Here is a 22,741-nt window from a genome sequence, read left to right on the forward strand (position 1 = left end):
TTAGCATTCTGCCACAATACATTATTGTGACCCCACATGTCATTTCACACCATTTACTCTTGACTGGATTCAGACTGTGGAGAGTTGGCAGGTGCCCGCTGGCAATTGTGATCATCATGCACAGGAGGGGGTCAGATGGTATCCATATATAGCTAGGAGGAGGTCACTGGGGTGTCACCACACCATTCCACTTTACCATTGCATTCTGTTATTTGTTTCCCGGCATTACCACGGCAACTAAAGTTAGCATTAGGATTTTGTTCCCCTTTCCCAAAACAAGGGATAGCTTTTTTATATAAATAAATGATTAAAATGTAGAAAACATGAACATTTTTAAATCCTTCAATCTTAAAATTGTCTTTTTGACTTTAACTGTTAAGGTTTTTCTGTTAAGCTGTACAATAAAAGTAATGAGTGAAACCCAGCTTCCTTTTTTTAGGGGCTTAAAGACACTTGACAATTCCTCTACTGCAAAATGAAATTGAAAAAACAACAACTTTCACAATGAATAATCAACAGTAGGGCAAGTAAACGATGACGCCAGGAGACAAATTGACTCAAAATGTACATCATTTGCTCAATTATATGAAATATGTGAAGAGGGTGGCAGGTATTTCCCTGGGCATGTGTTGGCATACTAAACGGTGATTAGGCCTGGCAGTGTAAAGAGTGTGTCAGACACTGGTTACTGCATTGGTAAATGAATTAGCTGTAAGGCATATACAGTGTATACACGCGTAGCCCTACACCTCTGTTTTCAAGGATGCACCCATACAATTGATTGTATCAGGTTGCTGTAGCATGCATCCCGTCGCAATATGATAGGGGATTGTGATATTGTTGATACATTGCCATATTCTACAAATGCAACTTAAAAGTTGTTTCCAGTCTCCTTAATATAACAGTGTTTTACTGTACTGTGTTGCCATTGCGATACTGTGTTCTACTTCATCTGAACTGCAAGGGCTTAAGAGATTTAATTTGTGTTCCCTATATCCGCCGCTCTGTTCTTTCCTCATCAGCCCACTAAGCCTTTAATGGTCTGACCTTATCAGTTATCGAGGATCTCATGTGACCTCCTCACCTCAGTCATGCAGGTGGGTAAGCCCCCCTGTTGTGTACAGTAGGATGTCTTCACTCAATAGCAACACCAATGTGTGGAGCAGCGGTGGCCAACCTTTTTGATCCCTGGTCTCAGGAGAGTCCGGCCAGCAAGGTGTTGGTGACTGGGGTCTGGAGCTGGAGGTTGCGGGGAGGGAGGGCGGTGAGGCATACTGGCATCTTCAGTGGTCAACTCGCGTGCCTGTTGATCACTCTGTGGGAGAGGAGGGGATTGATGTGATGATGATAATACATTTATTTTTTGGAATATTTTCACAAATCGACCAGCAAAGTCCCAAAGATAAATTAAGTTTCTTGTATTGACAGCCCCTCTTTTTCAAAAACAATTCCTGGGAAAAATATGGTTTAGATAAAATAAATCATCCAATTGTTTGCATGTATGAACTCCAAGTATAAAATTAACTAGTCTTATACAAGTACTGGCTTTAGTAACACAAAATTACAGTCGTTAATGAGGAACCCTAACCACTACTCATTAGTTCCTCAGTCACGACTGTATTTTGTGTACCTTAATTGTAAAGTGAGGCCCCATCTTATAATGTTTAAAAAAATTACTGATCTGTGCAAGTGCCCCTAAAATAATGCATCAATGTAGGTTTTAATGAAACAATCTCAATCGATAAGTACACCTTTTAAGCCCAAAGAGCAACCAAAAGAGTGTATGGATTACCCTAATAAAGTGTAGAATAGCACAAAGGGAATGGGAATTCTTCCAAATCGTATACTTGCGTGCAGAAGTGAAGACCCAAAAGTACAGGAGCAAAGATCTTCACAATCCTTTTTTTGCTTCAGTGTTTGCGAGAATCAGCTGCTAAATGTTTCATGCAGTAGCACTTGGCTTAATCTCTGAGGCCTTTGATATAACAGCATTAAAGAGCAATACGACTAAAAAAAAAAAAAAAAACACACCATGGCAGTGTGAGGACATGAACCTCCAAACTAAACCTGTACCCTGAACCATATTTAAACAGTGTAGCTTTGCATAGTTAATAAAAGCAGTCTTCCAAATCAATAGAATGTGTATACACAAAGTCTCTGGGGTTTGGCAAATGTAAAGCTTCCTTTGATAGGAGCATTTTTGAAAGGTTCCGTGTTAAAATGTTGCACCTGGCTCATATTATCCAAAGATAAATAATGCAAAATGCACACCAAACATGGTTATTTGGCTAAAATGACAGACATTACTGAAATCTCCAGGTGTATTTCACACAGGTGGACTGAGACGAAAATGCAGGAATCTAAGAATCTTCTTAGATGAATAATACCCAGGAGACAGGCCACTACAAATTAAGTTTCCTTCTTTGGCCTCTCCTCCATGTAATCTTTGATGAATGCCATACTACATAAGAGGTAGTAATTAGTATGAATAAAGAGATGATTGTACAGCATTACAGGATGTACTCTTCAGTCCGAACAATGCCACAGACTCTCTCATTTTGGTGTTTGAAAGAGGGGCAGTGTTTCACAGCCAAAGGCGTCACCCTCATCCAAACGGACTTCTTGGAGAATGTGTGTGAGCGTGAGCGAGGCTGACGTGGTGAGCATGTCATTCTACAGCAGGGCGACCTCATTCTGTCATCGTGCCAGAGCGCCCGCCTCAAAAGCAACACTGTCACCGCGACTCACTCATGCATAAACAAAAACACACACTGTACACAGCGCGTTGTTGTTGTGTGTAAAGTATACCGTGAGCAGACAATTGGAAAATAAGTACACAGTTTATACACAGTTCCCACCGAGTGCACAACCTCAAGTGCTACGCTCAACTCACGGGGTAAATTTAAGTTCATTGCAAAGGCAATATTATGGTATTATTAAAAATGCATTACAAAAACACTGGCAGGCCTGAATCCCAATGGATTTACATTGTTTTTAATGGCATTACAGGGGCAGATCAAGTTTGCTTCGGCTGTCGTATTCTCATGCGTAAACTTTAAGAAATGCTCCACCATAATGGAAGCAAGAAAGTGTTTGTTCTAGTCACAATGTAAGAAATCTAACATCTTCCATTTTGCCATCCCTTCCACTGCAGTGTACTCCACGAAAAATCTGAGTCATGCCATCACATACTGTGCTGCACAAAAATATATCCTTAAAAATACATAAAATGTTTAAACATATATGCATGCATATGTACATGCACTACTACTGCTAAAAATAATGTAAAATCATGGTAAATATTAAATATACAGTAATAATTCACCAATTTGCGCTTCATATTTTGCAGCCTCACACATACGGATACTTTAATGAACTAAAATACACATAGAAAGCATTCAGAAGACATTCTAAGAGAGGGGTGGGCAAACTGCGGCCCACCAAGCATTTGAATCTGGCCCGCCAGTTGCTTTCTAAGTATTTCAACTTTTAACATACAAACTGCCAACATGACTTCCAAGTCGGATGTCTTATTTAGTAAAAAAAAACCAAACAAAAAAAAATGTAAAATTAAACGTACATAGTTTGATGTGGTCTGATGTTTAAGGTGCTCCTGAAAAAAAGGACATGAGAACATACAGCTGATAGTATAACACTTTCACAGATAAAATTGGACAAAAAAAATTATAAGCATAAAATAGTGTGTGTTAAATATATGTTCTGGCCCCCCGGACAATTTTGTTAACTCAATGCGGCCCACGAGTTAAAATATTTGCCCACCACTGTTCTAAGACATTGTGATGAAGTAGTATTTACTGAATTCTGTCTGATTGGAATTTATTTACAGCAAACACACCACTTTCTGTGTACTATATGGGGTGATATGAGTGTTAAGATTACTATAGGGGTGTTATTTCATGTTTAGAGTGCTCTAATCATGTTAAAACCATGTAAATGTGTTTTCTATGCTTCAACTATGATAATATTCTATAAGTAAGGAATCCTACCTCACAGAAATTCACCTCTGACAGTCAAGTCTGGAACCAAGGCAATAAAAAAGGTGGAATTGTATGTAATAAAAATAAGGTAGCATCATATCTGTCCAATAAATTGGTTATTTAATGATTTATTTAACAAAATGTGGTGCTTTATACTCAACACTGTAAAAAAAAAAAATATATATATATATATATATATATATATATAAATACATTTCAACCACCCAAGGTATTTTAACACGGGGTGCGTCACTTCAATTCTAATGACTTAAAAGCCGCCTTGAGCTAGGGTTCACTTATTTGCAAGTGGGTCACATCCATTATAAGCATGTTACAATATTCTTTAAATGCGGCCACATGTGCTCCAACATCAAACCAACCCTAATAGTCCACATTCCCGGTGATATTTCCACCACGCTTCTGTATGCTGCCACATGTGCAGATAACATAACTACAAAGTCATGATAACAAAACTGCAGCATTGCTGCCATTCCACCTCCCAGTAGACCGAGGCCGGGGCCTTTTGAACATGAAGCAGTGACTAACGTAATGGCTGTGACACGGACAAGAGCCAAAGCACTCCGTGTAGCACCTTAGGGTGTCTTCAACCTCACATCTTCTCACGGTGCGGACAGTTAAGAGGCATTGCCTAAGATGCTCGGCCGACACTGAACCTTGCGGCGTCCGGTTTCAACAAGATGGCAGTTATATATTTTTCACTGGGATTATTAATCTTTCCTGCAGCCCTTTTCCCTTGATGTGCTGACCCTCTGAGCTACAAAGAGGGAGAGAATTGTGCTCACTACCAGCTGCGACGGCATGTTGTGCACATTCCGGAACACCCATGTTAGGTGGTAGTACTCGTTTCTATGCCGCTTGTACTCATAGAGTCACAGGGGTATGCTGGAGCCTATCCCAGCTAACTTAGTGTGAGAGGCGGGGTGCCGTCACATCCGTCACCGTGCTTCAACTCCATCATTCCTTCATCTACAGTCATGTCAGCAGCACTTATCACATTAACGGCTCAATTATCGGGTTTTAACTGACAAAACAAACTGATTAATGCTTTGTGATGCTAAAACATTGTGACACCGTGGATGTCTTTCAGGTGCATGATTATTAAAGGTGATGGATGGCAGATTTTATTGGACTACCAATGGGATACAGATGCATGACTAATGCACTTGCCTATTTAAATACTTCTCTCCTTAGTAATGTGCTTCCAACCAAAAAAAACGCAATCAATCCCTCAAGGGGTTCCTGCTCTCCGAGTTTAAGGTGCAGAGCTTTTTCCGCCTTGTTCCTTAAAAGTAACACTTCCTGTTAGAATGCCCGCAGCAGGGTGATCGCAAACATATAGTTGTTTGAGATTTACAAACGCTGTAAGCACATAAAGCATTAGACATGTGGTGGAGAGAGGGAAGGCTGACTGTGTGATTCCACTGTGGGCCAGGCTTCCCTCTCTTTACCATTTTATGGAAATCACCAGTGAAGTGCAGCCAGGAGAGGCAGGTGATGCAGAGCCTCACCAGTCACATTGAACTGTATTCTACATGGGGCTCAATCCTAAATGACACCTATCTGTGCGAGTGCAATCGGCATTTTCTTCACCGAATTTGCACATTTCCTGATCAAGTGACGCTGCCGCGAGCATGCCTGCCTACCGTCGCACTGCACACTGACTTGGATTGTGGCGCCTGTCAGTTGGTGTTTGTCAGCATGTTGCCAACAATATCACGCTGCAGGAATATTTATTATACATTTATAAGCTTTAAAAAAATCTGTCAAAATCATCAAAAACGGCCAGTACTGAAAGGGATGGCTTTGAAAAAATGGTCATGTGACATTCTTGCCAATCAATAAAATACATAGAAATGTCGTACAGGAAGTACTTGCAGTACCACTGCACCCTGAGGGGGCCACATGTGTGTCACGTCCTCCCTTAGAGAAAAAGCCAACATTTTTGTTTCATTTCTTTCTGCTCGTACTGGCTAACGATTATATATTTCTGACTTAACACTGTTTCATTGCTTTCTAGTGAGCGTTTTATTACTATATTGTATGTGTTCTGTGTACAGTGTGCGTGACTTAGGAGTTGATTTACATATAAGAACAGGGACCGAACTCTTACATAACCTCCTGTATTGTGTTACAAGCATTAGAGTAATCAGCAACTGCCGGAAAAGTTTTATTTATTTTTTTTCTGCAGGTAAATTCCATCAAGTATCAACATAAACTGCTGGGGTGCAAACACTGTAATCCCATTTAAAAGGCACCTGAAATACCCTTAATGTTGATGTTCTTTTCTATTTCCTTCACTCTTTTACAGAAAAAAAAATCAATTTGGAGAGTAAAGTGTTTGCACAGACGATTAACTCCAGCTAATGATAATAAATTAGTGTTGCATTGCTCCACCTGCTCAACAAATGCACGTCTCCAGTGTCTCTATATAACTCTGGGTAAATCTCTCACGCATCCCCATTACTTTTTTAGGAAAGATAATGTGTTTGTTTAAGAGAGTGGAAAGTAGATAGGTTAATAAGGTGGAAAGTGTTAGAGAGGCTTCAGACCTATTCACACTTACAAATGTGACATTCATTTACAAAAGGGAAGGAGCTTGTGAACGTAAGATATATGGATGAGAATTAAATAGGATCAGTAGTAATCTTGCATGTTTCTCAACTCCTTCAATACCAGAGACGTCGGTGTATGTTTTTATAATCCCAAACGCCCAGTCCCAAAAACATATTCAGAAATATAAATTGTTTAGAAACAGTTATTTTGAGGTAAAACAACCCCTTTGTGTGCTGTTTATGTTGTGGTATAGTGGTTAGCGTGCAGACCTCACAGCTAGGAGACCAGGGTTCAATTCCACCCTCAGCCATCTCTGTGTGGAGTTTGCATGTTCTCCCCGTGCATGCGTGGGTTTTCTCCGTGTACTCCGGTTTCCTCCCACATTCCAAAAACATGCTAGGTTAATTGGCGACTCCAAATTGTCCATAGGTATGAATGTGAGTGTGAATGGTTGTTTGTCTATATGTGCCCTGTGATTGGCTGGCCACGAGTCCAGGGTGTACCCCGCCTCTCGCCCGAAGACAGCTGGGATAGGCTCCAGCAAACCCGCGACCCTCGTGAAGAAAAAGAGGTAGAAAATTAATGAATGAATGTTGTGGTATAACTGTTTAGATATTTGAGCTGTTACAAAAGCAATAAATATTTGTGTCAATGTAAAAGTGATATTTTCTAATCGGGAACTGATATTTTCCTGAAACTTACCTATGTTCTAGACAAGAGTCTAATGTTTCATTTGGTAGGTTCCGTGTTCATATAGCCATAGAACTCAAAGACCAGACAAGCTAAAATGCCCCCGGTACTGAAGGGGTTGTGTTTTGAGAAATGACTGGTTTGAATGAGTTAACAGATCACTGAACTTGACTCAATGATGGCAAACTTCCTTCACAGAAACTACTGTAAGTATCTCAAGGTCAAGAGCACCAAATCGATTGAGGACAAAAAGATTGAACACAATGTGAGCCTCCATGCTGAGAGTGCGAACCAGACAATTACAACCCACAGTGAAGTTCCAGCGGTGTGACGATGAGAAATCATCCTTCAGCATCGACCCGCGCAACTTATTAGAGGAGCCCGGTAATGTGGCCAGACATTTAGGATCCTAATTTGGTCATTAGTGAGGTCCTGTCTACAGACCCAAACACTCAGAGCTGATGGAAAGACAATTATCATTTTGTCAACTAGATGAAGGCCAGAGTGTGTGGGCTGAAAACATTGCAGTAAACACACACACACACACACACACACACGTGATTAAAGCTTTGTGCAGATTTTAAATCAGCCATCAAGGTTCAGTTTTATTACGACGCAGTACACAGTGATTGCCCGTTGATTAAAAGCTCGGAGTCTCATCGACAGCCTTGAAGTGTGTGTGTGTGTGTGTGTGTGTGTGTTAGTCTGTGACCTCAACATCCTTGTAACTTCTAATGGTGAGAACAGGTGGCCCTCCGTTCGCCACACATACCGTTAATCACAAAGGATATTACACTCAAGCCAGCTTCCCACCAGCGACTTTACCTCTCCGTCATTGCAGCTGATAAACACACTTCTTCCTGCGATGATGAATGAACGAGGAAAATGTCAACTTGTCGGAGAGCGAGTGTTCCTCTTGCATTGGTGAGCGATGGCGAGATTTGTTTTGCAATGAATGATTGCTTGGGATGTACCATTAAGGGGGGTTTATTAGAGTGATTCTCAACTGGTGAGTCAGCATGGCGTAGGGTGCAACAAAAACCGAGAAAGTACTTTGGCAAAAATATGTGCCAAAAACCAACTCATACAAAAACGAGATTTGACTGTATAAAAAAAGCTTGAGTAAGCAAAGCCACATGCTAACATGAGCAAAACTCCAGTCACCACCTTCGTGTTAAACCTGCTTATTGTCTCACCGTCTCAAGAGACATGAGATTGAATTGGAAATCGAAGCTGCAAATGGCGTATTAAAAAACATGTGAGAGGAAGGAAAGTGGAATTGAAAGAGCGGAGAAAGCTTTGACACACGATGGCAAGGATGGGGTGAAGAATTGTCTACAAAGCAGGGAAGTTCAGGACTTGGCTAGCAACTGGCTGCCTATGCCGCTGTGGCTTTCCCCAGAGATGACAATGAGATGAAAAACACTTGTGAGTGAAATGGTGTGAAAAAGAAAGGCTGAGAGCTGTGGCAACATTCAGAGAGCAAATGGCATTTCTCTAGGGGGAGGCAGCCTCTCGCATTTATTTGATGAGACCAAGGCGAAGCAGGGGGAAAGACAAGCGGGGGGGGGGGGGGGCAGTAAGATGGCGGATGGAAAGGTCAAAGGGAAGATGGTCTGAGTGAAGATTAGGGCAAATGGCAGGCAAACACTTCCAAGGAGGAATGACTCCATTTTACATCGCTTTTGTTTGTATTTAAGGTGTTTCATTGTCTTTTTTTTATTATTTGGGAAATATATAAAACATTACAATGCATTTCTTACATCAATCAAAATATAACTTTCCATTATTTACATTTGTATTCAACTATCTGATCACAAGCCCAAAAGGAGTAGGCTGAAGCAAAAGCTTATAAATTCCTACCCCTTTTTGCAATATATAATCATGTTCATGCCACAGACTTGTTTTCCCCTGTTATTATTATCATTGTATTATTATTGTTATAATCTTAATCATTATTACCATTATTATTGTTATTATTATCACAATTATTATAATCATTAATATTACCATTTTCATCATTTTAGTTGTAACAATTTTTGGATTTTTATTTTTTTAATTATTTAATTTTACAGACTTCATTGCTTCTTGTAGAGTGCTGTATCATTCCATCTATTGTTTTCTGAAATCCGCAGTATTGCTGCTTTTATTGTCAATTTATTAGCCCACTTTTTCCCCCCTAAGTGTAACATTTACATATCATTTTGTGAATTGCATGTGTCTAATCTTGTGCCTTAAAAACAAGAACTTCAGACTGTGTCTGAACAGGTGAACAGGTGTCTTAACATCACAAATCAGATCTCACTACCTTCAAATTGCATGGTGGTACTTCACAAGGGTGAATCCATCCCTTTTTTGGAAGCTGACTGTCCAGCGAGTCTATATGCAGCCCTGAGCAAATGTTTAATAACCAAAGACAAGCTTGTGGTGCATTTGAAAGAGAGTAACTATTTACACTAACCAAAGCAGCAATGCTGTTTACATCAATGTCCGTTTTGTCACACAGTGATGTTACCATATCCTGAAGGCCCTTCAGCTGAGCCTCGCTCTTTAAAAGAGTGGCCTCGTGGGAAATGTTATTTTTGAACCATTGGAAAGTCAGAGATGGGAAATGAAAGTCCTTTAAAGCAGTGGGTGATTTCTAAAGAGTGTGTGACGATGCTGTGACGTTCCCATGTGAGTCAGGCTGCAGTAGAGAGTGTGTGTGTGAGTGAGTGACTGGTGCACACTCCGCAAGCATCCTACCATCCTCGTGGGAGCCCTGATGAGACGAAAGAGTAGCAGAGGGGGTGGAGTAATGGCTGGGGGCAAGCCACCTCATCCCCATCAGCTTCCTTCTTCTTGCTACCAGCATTATCCACCGGAGCAATCAATACGCCACCATGATATCCACTGGGAGGTACCACTATCACAATATGAGGGGCAACACACAGATTGGATGATCAGAAAAAGGATTTAGTGTTGTACAACAATTAAGTTGTTGCACAGTTCTTTTTGACTGCTGCTAAGCCAGTGGGAATTTGTTAGCTTTTGCAAGGCAAGGAACCACATTTGGTAACCCCAACCGTAGTTAAATGAATGGAATGTGTTGGCAAATAATGCAACACCAACCACATCCGCAGTTGTAGGAAATGCTTATTTTTTTAAAAATACAGCACTTATATAGAGCCCATGAAAAATAGCAATGACGTGGATTCCAGGAATTCAAGAGACAACAAACTTATTGTTGTGGCAGAATATCTTGGGATTCAATCAGATCTAAACATCCTGTGCACCAAACAAGTCAGATTGGGGGTCCCAACCCCCCCCCAAAATGCTTTTTTCAGACACTTTAAACCCTGTTGCTTTTACAATGATGCAGCTACTTTATTGCTAAAATATTACAGTTCCCATGAGTGCACAGTCAGGTAGTTTTCCAAAGCCGGAGTTTCCAAAATGTCTACCCTTACCGGAGTTTCCCAGAAGCTCAGCTACATTTGCATGTAGATGACATGCAAATACAAAATACATAGAAAAATCTGTATTCATGTAGATATAACACTATCATAGAAACAGAACTAGTACATTACGTGAAAAGAGAACTTCCTGTACTTGAAAAGAAAACCTTCAGTAGTCATACATTAAACAGTCAAATTATGTTGGTATGAGATGAGCTTTTATTCCTATAATTTGTCTGTGGTCCGACCAAAAATATGAGTGAAGTCTATGTTCAATATGCATCCATAGGTTCCATCATGTCTATTGATTCTTATTGCATTGATTAGTCATCAAGACACCTCAGCAACACCATTAATTATTTATCCTTTGCACATTTTTACCCATGGCTGACCATGATGAATTATGTTTGTAGTTTTACATAAATGCATTCAACTTGCAGTACATGCATTTGAATGTCCGTCTCCCTGGATATTATACTGTACAGTAGGTGTCATATTCAGCATACACTATGTCTGCTGTTAGATTCCATCTTGAAAGTCTCTTTCCTCGTCTTTGATTTGTGGTTTGTTAACTCGTATCCCTTGCCTGTCCGAGGAGCACCGTGTTACAAATCATAAGACTGAAAATCAGTGAAATGCATTGACTGAAAGTCCAATGTGTCCTGCTGGGCCTTGTTAGACCTTATACAAAATTGTCTGCTTCATTTTTCTGCTGGCTCGTTTCCATGGGAGCAAAAATATTTTGACCTACTTTGCATTCTCATTGAACAACAAATAAAGCTATACGCTCCTTTCTTATTTGACCCATTAGTTCACACCTGAGAGCGAGGAGATTATGTTCTTTCCCTTCACCGCCTTCTACCATTGCACGCTCAATTAAACCGCGCACACCCATGAAGCTCCAACTTTCCCACAGGAGCAGATTACAGATGTTGGATGAAATATGTATATTCTTATTGAATTTTTTTTTTTTTTTGACAGGCAGTTATTGGGTTTATTTAAAAGCGAACGGGGAAGGCGATGCAGACGTAAAAAACAGCGACCATGCCCTGCTGCTCTTTGGCTCCGCCCCACCTGTCGGGGGGGTTTACCTCAAAATAACAATTACATTAGAAGCAGGCCCTAAACTCAAAAGGCTTTATACTATCCCCGCCCACCTCTTCTCCTGACACAGAGAGGATTATGGCTCAGGGTCCAAGATCCTCAACGCAAAGCCATACAAAGGCTGAAAGTGCCTCTGAAGGGAGGTGTCATTTGTTAAGGATGGATAGATGAGGGGCAGAATGGAGGGAATAAGTGGGCAAGAATGACATGGTGTAACTGATTACCTAACGGGCCGTGGAAGGTCACACAAAAAATGGCCACCGAGGAGGCTTTTTCCTGGCATGATGTCCTCTAGTGTATAATGTGTATTAATATCGCAGTGACGCACTGGGAAAACCTGAAAAAAAAAAACACTAAACCAAGCAGCGTCTGAATTCCAAAGTGTTTTGAAACCCAACCGACGATTAACTACAGTGTATAATCATCTTCATAGTATATTAAAAATAATACTAAAACCTGAGCATCAAGTGTAAAAAGTTTTCAAATTTGAATCATGCATGTGCAAACTAGGGCGTCTCCTAGAGCACCTTCTATTTTGGTTTATGTTTGTGGAGCGGCAGACGGTGTAAAGACATCTGAAATATCCATCACTGTGATGGCGGTGATGAATCCGCTCTGTCTGAGGCACATAAACACCGTCAGGGGCGCTCGTCACAGCTGGTTTCCCAAAAAATGGAAGACTAAGAAAAGTATTTACCATATCCATGCAAATATAAGACGGACCCAGTCTTAAGACACATTTGTGGACAAACTGAGGAATATACGTATATATTTTTTTTTAATTGTCCAATAAAATTTAATTTTCCGCTAAAATAATAACGATTAGTATATTTTCTTCTCTTAATATTATGACTATACTAACTTTTTCCTCCAACGTAATTGATTGTTTTGACGGTTTTTCCATAATAAAAAAAACAATTTTTAATTTTATATTTCAACTAGTTGCTACAAAAATCATCTTAATATTTTATTGTCATGAAATTACTGGGCTTTTTTTCAATTTCTGCTGATCTTTTTTTTACTGACAATCTTCATTTCCCAAGGATATAAATTTTCTTGTTATTATGACATTATTCCCATATTTTCTGATCTTTTTTCCCCAAAATTACAACTTTATTCATGGTTTTGTTCATTTAGTTTCCTTGTTAAAATAGATATTTTAGAATGTTCCTCGGGCCAATAAAAAATAGCCACTCGCCACAAATGGTCCCCGGGCCAGACACTCCTTTCTGTGGACCCTAAAAGCATGACGACCAGATTCATGTCTCCTATATTTGGGGTACTTGTGGGATTGGTTGGATAAAAGCTATGTAGTTCAGTGCAGCAGGTGTAAAAACCACCCGACTTACGTAGACAAAGCATTCTTGATCAAGATGCACATGCATGTCAGAATAAAATGTGTAGAAATCTACAGGAAGAAGCACAGCACTGATGAGGAAATTTTAATGTAATATTATGACAAACATTTTTAGGAAGACCAGACTCTCAAGATTGAGCAATTCTTAAACGCTTCACAAGTTGTCCCTTCCTCGAAGAGATCAGGGCTTCATTCAGCCTGAAGTTTGCTTTTCAAATCTGATTCAAGATGACATAATTAGAGTCTGGATGAGATATTTGCTGGCCTCATAAGTGATGCCCCAGTTAGCGATGTGTCGCAGGGAAGTTATGGATTGTGTGTAGAGAAAGACGGAAGGAGCGCTCACTCTGCTCCTTCTTGTTCAACTATAGTTCAAGGACAGGTCTAAGTAACGAAATTACACTTTTTACTTTATAGCGCTCTACAAATTTTGCTCGCCGTCCTTCAGTCTGTCCCTCGCTCAGACTTGCCAGCGCTATCTAGCAAGTTGCACGCACACCTGCTTCTTTTCCCTCGGCCATCCGAGCACTTGGCTCGTTTTTCAGTTGCTGTTGATTTGACTGACAGCTCTGAAATGCTCACGTGAGCCACTAAGCTACCCTGCAAGACAAACACAAGCCTTTGTATCTGGCTTCACTTCAAATTCACAGGCCCCCGGTCGTCGCCAAATGTCTTTTAAATGAAAACCGCTTCGTCTCATCACCCCGCGAGCGTCTAATGGATCCCGTCTTGCTGCAGGTACTCGGGAAAGGTAAAGGATGTCTGGCACAGGGAAGCGGAACCTTAAGGACCGAGGCAATTAACACGCGCTCTCTTTTCACGCCCTCCTGCACACACCTTATATTTAAACCGCACTCAGTGCCCAGCAAGTCCAGACATGTGTCCAATTACTTTGGCCTTGCTTGCTCCAGTAGCGGACAAGAAGAGTGGGCGGTGTTAGCAGGATAGTTCATTTAATCATCAGAGACTGAGGTGTTGGGAAAACAAGAGAATAAAGTGCAACTGAGTGGCTAATGAGGAATAACATCTCGAAATAAGACTACATACAGTAAATGGGTATATTGTGGGAGCAGAATTTCACATATCAATCAGCAAAGGGGAACATTTTCTTTGAAATGTCTGGATGTCTTCCACTGGGATTTGAACGGTCCGACCAGTAGCTCGCGATCAACGTAATGAACCACCGGTCTACAGTTTACGGCAGTTCCTGCACTTCTATAGAAGTGAAAATGAAAATTACCGAGGTGTGTCTGCCTCTTCGCCCAGTATTTTTCCATGAGACAAATGCAAGTGTTGCGCAACTCTGGTTGTGCTATGTGAGTGTGAAAATGACCTATGAGTATCTGTGCGCTGAGCTATGTTATCTGACAATTTACAGAATAAAAAGGCATTCATTACAATTTGGTATTTCTAGTATTAACTGTAATGTATGAAGATGACTTCTCCCCAAGCGAGTCAGAGTTTTTTCTTCCGTCACTCACACAAACCGGTGGTCAGGAGACGATTGAAAAAAAGGGTTATTGAAATATATAACATAATATTCTGCATTGGTTATTGTCTGTTCATTGATTGTCTTTCTTTCCCTTGACCGGCTTGACTTTCATCACCAAGTGGAGGATTTAGGTGCCGACTCTGAACCCCCCCCCCCCACCCCCACACACAAAAGGTTAGATAATCAGCTTCTCCTCTCTCATCCGGCCTGAATCGTTGCCTCTTCAGAATTCCCACACCATGCCATGCCTATACCCAAACTGGACGGTTCCCCATTATCCCTCATCTTCTCAGCCACTCATCCTATAATCTTTGGCTCACTGCTCAGCACTCCTCTACTTTTTTCCAGCGCTTGCATATTCCCACAGCAGTCCTCATGGGGGATGGATGGTATCTGCTTTGAGACGGGGTCACGAGTCTCGGCTCTCAGACTGCCCCAAAATGCATTCGGAAGAAAGACGTGGCTCACTTCTGCTGAATTACACAATGTGCTGAATGCAATCACATAATTACAAGACAAATTTGCCATCATTTCAGATCACTTGGAGGCCGATGGCAATTATGAATACATCACTGGACACTACATTGGGTACACCAGGACAGCCTGAAGAGAATCTAATGAGATATGTAGAACAAGCTCTGCCTCTTGTTTGACAGTAAAATGTTCATTATTAGGGCTGCGTGTGACGATGACAATTTTTCCCCTTAAATAATCATTTTTTAGAGGTTTTAACGTCCACCAAAACTCCCCAAATTTGCCAAGTGTGTGTATCCTGGTTAAATCTAAATTCGGCAAACATGTCTTCCATAAGAGAATGCACAAAAGTTTATGCATTTTGGTTTGAAACAGACATTCATTTTCAGCAGAAAAACTCCCGATTCTAGTTGTGCTATGTGAGTGTGTGTGTCCTGAAGATCCTTGTTAGTAGTTATTAGTTTGAAAACACACTGAGCTATTCAACTGTATCTATAGGTGTATTATTAATAATATGTAACAGGGACAAGCAGTCAATACGCCACAGAGATGCACGGATATAAAAGGATTATCAAGGTTTAGAGCCAGACATCGGAATGTGATGAATGTGAAGTGGATGCATACAATCTTACCAAGAAACACTTTTATGAAGATTGAAAGGATTTTCCTCACCATACCAAAGTCAACTTTAGAAATTATCTCGTGGTCCAGTTCCTTCTACACTCATAATGAATTCAAGAAACAACAAGTATGGAGGCACATTCACAAATTAGGGAGTTCAGTCTGCGCGTTGGTTTCAGCACCTTGCTATGTTTGTTCCATAGACCAAAGGCATGAATGGAGTGAGACCTTCTGTCAGACATGCAGAATTTAAATTACTCATATGTGTTTTATGTTACGAGAGCCGAGGGCCTGGTGACACCCCTAGCAATATATTTTTTTCCCCCGAAATGATCCATTTGGGAACTAAGAACAGCGGCTCACTTCACGCCGGCGATGACCACCTGATGCGGTCGTAACTGTAGCTCCAGTTGCGGTTAACTGTGACTGAGTTTTTTTTAATATTACCAGAAAAATACCTAATATTTACTACAGTTAACACAAACGGCCCTGTCCCGTCACATGTATGAAGACCGTGCCAGGTTTAAACACAAATCAAGCATTGCCATATATTTATGTTTTTGGGCCGTGCCAACAAATATGGCACATGAACACAGGATGAGCACTGGATTTGGAAGTGATAGAATAAAGCTTAAAAAAGGGGAATGAGAGGGAATGACATAGTAGTGTGTGTGTGTGTGTGTGTGTGTGTAGCATTATTGATTCATGAAGGCCTCTGATCCCTGGCAGTGAGGGTAAAGCCCCCTCTCTCTTCTCTAACTTCAAAATTCATTCCCTTCCAACCTCCAAAGGAATGAAGCATCCTGTCGACTCATTCTACGATTCACTGTCATCGGCTGACATCACAGAATAGTGAGAAGTGTGTACCTGCATGTACTGCATGTACTGCTTGTATACAAAAGTATGTGCTAGAAACAAGATGTTGCTTTGGTTATAATCAGCTGTCCATTTCCCGAACATGACAGAAGTCCCCAAATGCATCCCAATAGCGCTATAATTGTATCTGCAAGATGACTGCTATATGGAAAGAAAAAAGCAATTTTATATGGAGAGAGCCCTGTGGCGGAGGGAGCTGGTACCTCAGCATCAAACCTGTCACACCCAGTGCTCTCACTGTTTGCCTTGATCTCTCCCCTCCGTGCACTCTGCACTGTGGAAAAAAAATCAATGACTTCTCTCCTGTCATTTTTTATACATTTTCTTTTCTCTTGAAAAAAAATATTCCTTCAGACTTTGTGACAGGCATGTGAGAGAAATTCATTTTCTGTTTGAAGTGAATCATTTTGCCTCCTGTGTTCTGACGGAATAAGGAACAAAAGAATTTTGGGGCGGAGGGGTAGGATATAAGTGTCTCTTTCATCTGCTGAAATCACGCAAATGACTCCAGGAACATATGAACGGGTGTGATAATCAATTAATCCATTAAATTGGGAATGTTGATTGGAGGGAACTTTTGATTGTGTCTTGAAGCAACTAAGGGACCATCCATCCATCGTTCCATCCATTTTCTATGCCGCTTATCCTCACGAGGGTGGCGGGTGACGTCACTACTCATACCATTTTTGTATAAATATAGACTTTACCGTAAATGCACCACTTTTGATTGGGAGTGCATGATAAAGTCGTAGTAAACATTGCTCTCTTTCTTATCAAGTATATATTGCACAACATAACCACATTTTTGTTGCTGTTTATACCACTGTATGGTTTCTAATATTGCAAACATTGTGAAAATACCCTCCCTCCATAGTATTACAATGTTAGGCTGGCAAAAAATGTTGTCTGAAGGTGACAATTTTGTGATATTATTATGCCTTTATTCTAAAATTTCTACTTTATTCTTACTGCTCATTTTTTCTATATTTCTTGATGTTTTTGGTTTTTATTTAAGTGTATTTTTAAAATATTAGCCGGTGGGCTGCAAATGGACACCAGGCCCACACTTGTGATTTACACTATGTGGTATTCGTATTATTTATTTGGGTTACTTTTAAAAATATTTAATATATTTAATATTTAATATCTCTGATCTGATCTTTTTTCATTCATTCATTTTCTACCGCTTATCCTCACGAGGGTCGCAGGGGTGCTGGAGCCTATCCCAGCTGTCTTCAGGCGAGAGGCGGGGTACACCGTGGACTGGTCGCCAGCCAATCACAGGGCACATATAGACAAACAACCATTCACACTCACATTCATACCTATGGACAATTTGGAGTCGCCAATTAACCTAGCATGTTTTGATCTGATCTTTTTTGTTTTATGTATTTTTATTTCCACATTAAAGTAAATGTGGATTTCTACAGTAGTTAGAGGAACTTACTAATAAAGAACTAATGAGTAGTGGTTAGGTAGTTTCGTTTCGTTTAACTACTGTAATTTTGCATAAAGTGTTAAAATAAACTTGACGTTAAATAAGTATACATGAGGATATGAGGATAAACTGGATATTGGCCACTAGAGGCAGAAGTGCACCGTGGGTGGACTCTGTCCACTAAAAAGTATTCAGTTTTTATTTTTATTTTTGTTTTGTGGTCATCTCTTGGAGTGCAGTTTAAATAAAGTTTGACTGTCGCCCCCAGCAAGCGAGACAAACGCCACCTGTCACTATAATCTAAACACTTGCATGGTTTAACCTTTATTCCGACCCAACCCCTCTGGTCCTGCTGTGGGTCTTCACGGCACACCAAGAACTGCACACTCCAAAAAGACAAAAGGAAAAAGGGATGTCCATTCCTGAGACAGCACAAGTCTTCGATTGCACCTCTCTCTGGTTTATCCCTTTGCCTTTGTGATATGAACAGACGGACGGACAGAGACCTTAAACAAAAAAAAAAACAAGGGAGCCTGAGCCTCAGGGCTGAGACAAACCACCCGAGGCACAGTACCACTTTGTTTAGCACTTTGGAGACTTCTTCCTTTCTATTTTAGTCATGAATAGGTATGAGGGGAAACTGAGGAGTTTCGTTTAATTAGAGACCCGAGGTACGTGGGAATGTGATCTTTTTGTTCTTTGCCTAATTAGGCCCATGTATCGAGAAATACGCCTTGTGTTCTTACCTGCGTGCAAGTTTGGGCCAGCCTTGAGGGGTTGACCTACTAAAAGTTACAGGGATGGTGTGTGTGTGTGTGTGTGTGTGTGTGTGTGTGTGTGTGCATCTGCAGCATATGGAAATGAGTCAGGAGTGGGCGGCTTGTGACAGGCTAGTCAAAGCCGTGTCTGGTGAAATGGCGAGTCGAGGAGGGAAAATGCCAATTCCCCACGTCAAAAAAAACACCTAATGACTCTCTCTAAGGAGAAGGGTGGCACACATCATCGCACACACACGCTTGCTCCACTGTTACCGCGGCGACACCTTCATCTGTCCCTCGACAGACAGCGGGTCCTTGGGGAGTTTTAAAGGGACCCAAAAGTGTGTGTGTGTGTATGTGTGTATAAGTGTATCCATTCCATCCCTTGACTCACCTGTCATAATGAACCAGATGTTCTGTGAAGGTTAAGGCAAAGATAGAATGGATATAAGACAAGGCTAAAAGTTTTGTCATGTTTTCTTAGCATGTGGACAAATTCTGCAGCTGACCTGAACTTATCTTTTTCCTCTCAGAGCAATCTCATCCGCCAAGCTGTTGGCATTTCTGTCCATCAGCGTGGGAGGATCATCGTCTTTAGAGGAGACGGACATATCTGAATTGTCTATGGAAACAATGTAAGCCGAGATGTTGTTCAGACATAGTGTCATGGAATGGTGTGCTATTTAGCATAGGATATTGAATTTAATTTTGTGGGAAATGTTAACAGATTGAGACCCGAGTTCAATCCCACCCTCGGCCATCTCTGTGTGGAGTTTGCATGTTCTCCCCGTGCATGCGTGGGTTTTCTCCGGGTACTCCGGTTTCCTCCCACATTCCAAAAACATGCTAGGTTAATTGGCGACTCCAAATTGTCCATAGGTATGAATGTGAGTGTGAATGGTTGTTTGTCTATATGTGCCCTGTGATTGGCTGGCCACCAGTCCAGGGTGTACCCCACCTCTCACCCGAAGACAGCTGGGATAGGCTCCAGCACCCCCCGTGACCCTTGTGAGGATAAGCGGTAGAAAATGAATGAATGTTAACAGATTGAATAAAACTTGATACAATAAATAAAGATGTATTGATAATTTAATAGACTTATGCTTTAATTCCTTGCCATTTTGTGCTTAGAATTTTGAAGCGCGGTTCATCCAAAAATTATAATTTATAAATGATGACGTTTTGTGGTTGAATGTGGCCTATTATTAGTGAAAACATTTATAAATGTTACCTTTTTTGCCTAAATTAAACATTTTCAAGTATAAAAATGAACCAAAATACAAATATAAGGCATTCTGAAAGTGCATTCAAAGACTTAGCATTCTACACTGTACTGTAATGTTTACTGAAACACACAAGCACCAGACTTGATTGCCGGAACAACAGGCTTTTTATTGTAGGTGAATCATTGTGAATGATCACGATAATCCATAACATGGGCTACTGTTGTGGCTGTGACCTACACCAATCTAATACTGAACTTCCCTTCCCGTCCACTCCCCACTCAGGGACACATTTACAGCAACACACGTCTTATTTTTATCCTAAATGGCTTATTTTCTCTTATTATGTTGACTATATTGGCTAATACAAGCATACAAATGGCTGTATGGGTGTTATTTTCTGTTGAGAGGGCTCTAAAATGTAAAATATATATACGTATATATGCCATTTCTCAATAAGGGATCAGGTTTAGCACTAATTAATTGCAATAAACGATGGATTACCGAATTGACCTGAATGTCTGAAAGTATTTTGGTTCCAACAAAACATGCAAACCCACATGTAGCACCAAACAACTTCCCTGTCACTCACACATACCAGTGGCCTGGCACCACAGAGACCCCCTGGAAAAAAGTGTATCAATGCTTGGCGGCGTCATGATGCTAATTTTGAGATAATAGTGATCAATGAATCATCAAGCAACAGTCGAGCAGCGAAATATCCATGGTTATTATTACAATCCCTCCCAAAATGCTCAGTAACTCCATTAAATGACAGATGTACACACCATGTGACCATGGTCTTCATCTGATGCCAAGTAGCTTCCTACTGAGGGAAAAGTTGGAGGTCAAGATGGCCAAACCAACTCAGTAGTAAACAAACGTTCAAGCCAGAACTTCCTGCAGGGGTCCGCATTTGGCACTTCCACGCTTAATTGAATATACAAGAGTCCTCTTATTTACACAATCTCCTCACAAATACTGTCGAGAAGATAAAGTGTCTTAGACTGTATTTTGTTAACAATATGACCGTGAAGGGGTGATCATCATCATCATCATCATTGTAAAGGCAGCTTTGATATAAGTCATGCATTAAACATCGTGAAGATGTGCATAGTGAGTATTGATCTCATTAAAATGCAACATTTATCAGTATGGCTTATTATTATATAGGAAGCTAATAAACAAGCACACCAAGATGCTTTATTTACTTTTCGACACTTAAAATGTGAGAAATGTCTTCAAATGAGCTTTTTCCACCACTCTCCACTAGCTAATTGCCTGCCAAGGTAATTGCTTGTTGAATCCCTTTTTTATATTTAGCTTACACATGGGAACGCATTGATGGTTTTTTTTTGTTTGTTTTGTTTTTTTTTTTGTTTTTTTTACTCGGTCCTCGCTTCAGTCTACAAGACGACGAGGTATTAGAAGGCAGTAAACAACGGCTCATTACTCCACTCAAGCCTTCAAGTGCCACACTTTGGCTTGATGAACGGCGAACAGCACTTCTGTTGTCATTAATAACACCTTTTCACTGTGGGGGTGTGTGCATGAAATGTCCATCTCGGCCTGCCGGGGGGGATCAATATGCAACCCCTCTGAGTTCCAACAAATGTTGACCTTATCGGAGCTCTGCTGGTGTGCTCATGCCAATTTAATGGATGGTTAGAGCGCAGAGGGAGGTGGTCACAGCAAGCCATGACACCGAATTAAACATTTTAGTAAAAATGACTCGAGTAAAAAAAGATACATTTGTGAAACAGATAACCAAACAAGACTGTTTATACTTGACCACACGTCTTTCTCTTTTTTGTACATTCCAAAGAGAGAAACAACTAACAAAGCACGTAATGGGACACACCCAGTTTGACTAAAGACCAAAAAAAAAAAAAAACGAAAAAACAACAAACAATGTTCTATTTACATAACTGACCTGTATATAAACCAAGCTACTTAACCCAACATGCATGTTTTTGGAATGTGGGAAGAAACAAAAGTGCCTGGAGAAAACCCACCCATGCACAGTGAGAACGTGCAAACTCCACACAGTGATGCCCATGCAGAGATTTGAACCAAGGTCTTCCCAATCTCCAGTTTATTTTGGGGAGGTGGACAAAGTTTCCATCACTACAGAGTTTATTAGCACTAAAACCTTTGGCTCATCCTCAGTTTAATCAGGCTCAAAAAGTTAAGGTTGTGGATCCTTATTTGTCCAAAAGGTATAGTGGTCGGCCATGATTAGTAGCAACAGACGTAACAGAAGTAGCCCGAGACCAAAACCAATGCACCCCGTGAAAAGGTAACAATCTGGTAACCATCAAAATACAGCAAAATAGTGTAAGTAAGATAAGATATGGTTTTTAGTCCCAAATTCTAGGTTTATAAAACCATAAAACGCTGCTAGAAGTTTTTTTTTAGGACATTGGTAGCTACCACACTCTTTAGAATGAACATAAAAGGGGGCGGAAGTGTGTTCATTTTCACCTAAAGATTGTGGATGATGGACAAAATTCCCCAAAAAGTGCACATTTCCTTCAAGACCACAGCCTTTCAAAGCCAAAATTTTCATAAAAATGTGGATTCAGTGTCATTTTCTGTCAGATATTCGCACTGTCAAAAAAATAGATATATATAAAAAAAAGGACACAGCACGATCCATGGCCCAAATGCAGGTTGTTACTGGTGCAGAGTGCAGTCCA

The 22,741-nt window shown here is 40.6% G+C and overlaps 1 protein-coding gene across 18 annotated transcripts in view; it reads right to left on the minus strand.

Annotated features, from left to right (window-relative positions):
* Nucleotides 1–22,741, minus strand: part of adgrb2 (adhesion G protein-coupled receptor B2) — a 362,204-nt gene that overhangs the window by 294,200 nt on the left and 45,263 nt on the right. For 17 of the 18 annotated variants that reach the window (XM_058047721.1, XM_058047722.1, XM_058047718.1 and 14 more), the window contains one exon: nt 1,178–1,315. The gene's annotated coding sequence lies outside the window, so the exon portion shown is untranslated. Of the gene's footprint in view, nt 1–1,177; nt 1,316–10,007; nt 10,168–22,741 lie in introns of all 18 variants that reach the window. The other variant, XM_058047720.1, reaches the window with a different exon arrangement.

Source organism: Doryrhamphus excisus, chromosome 14, assembly GCF_030265055.1.
Source record: "Doryrhamphus excisus isolate RoL2022-K1 chromosome 14, RoL_Dexc_1.0, whole genome shotgun sequence".
NCBI lineage: Eukaryota > Metazoa > Chordata > Actinopteri > Syngnathiformes > Syngnathidae > Doryrhamphus > Doryrhamphus excisus.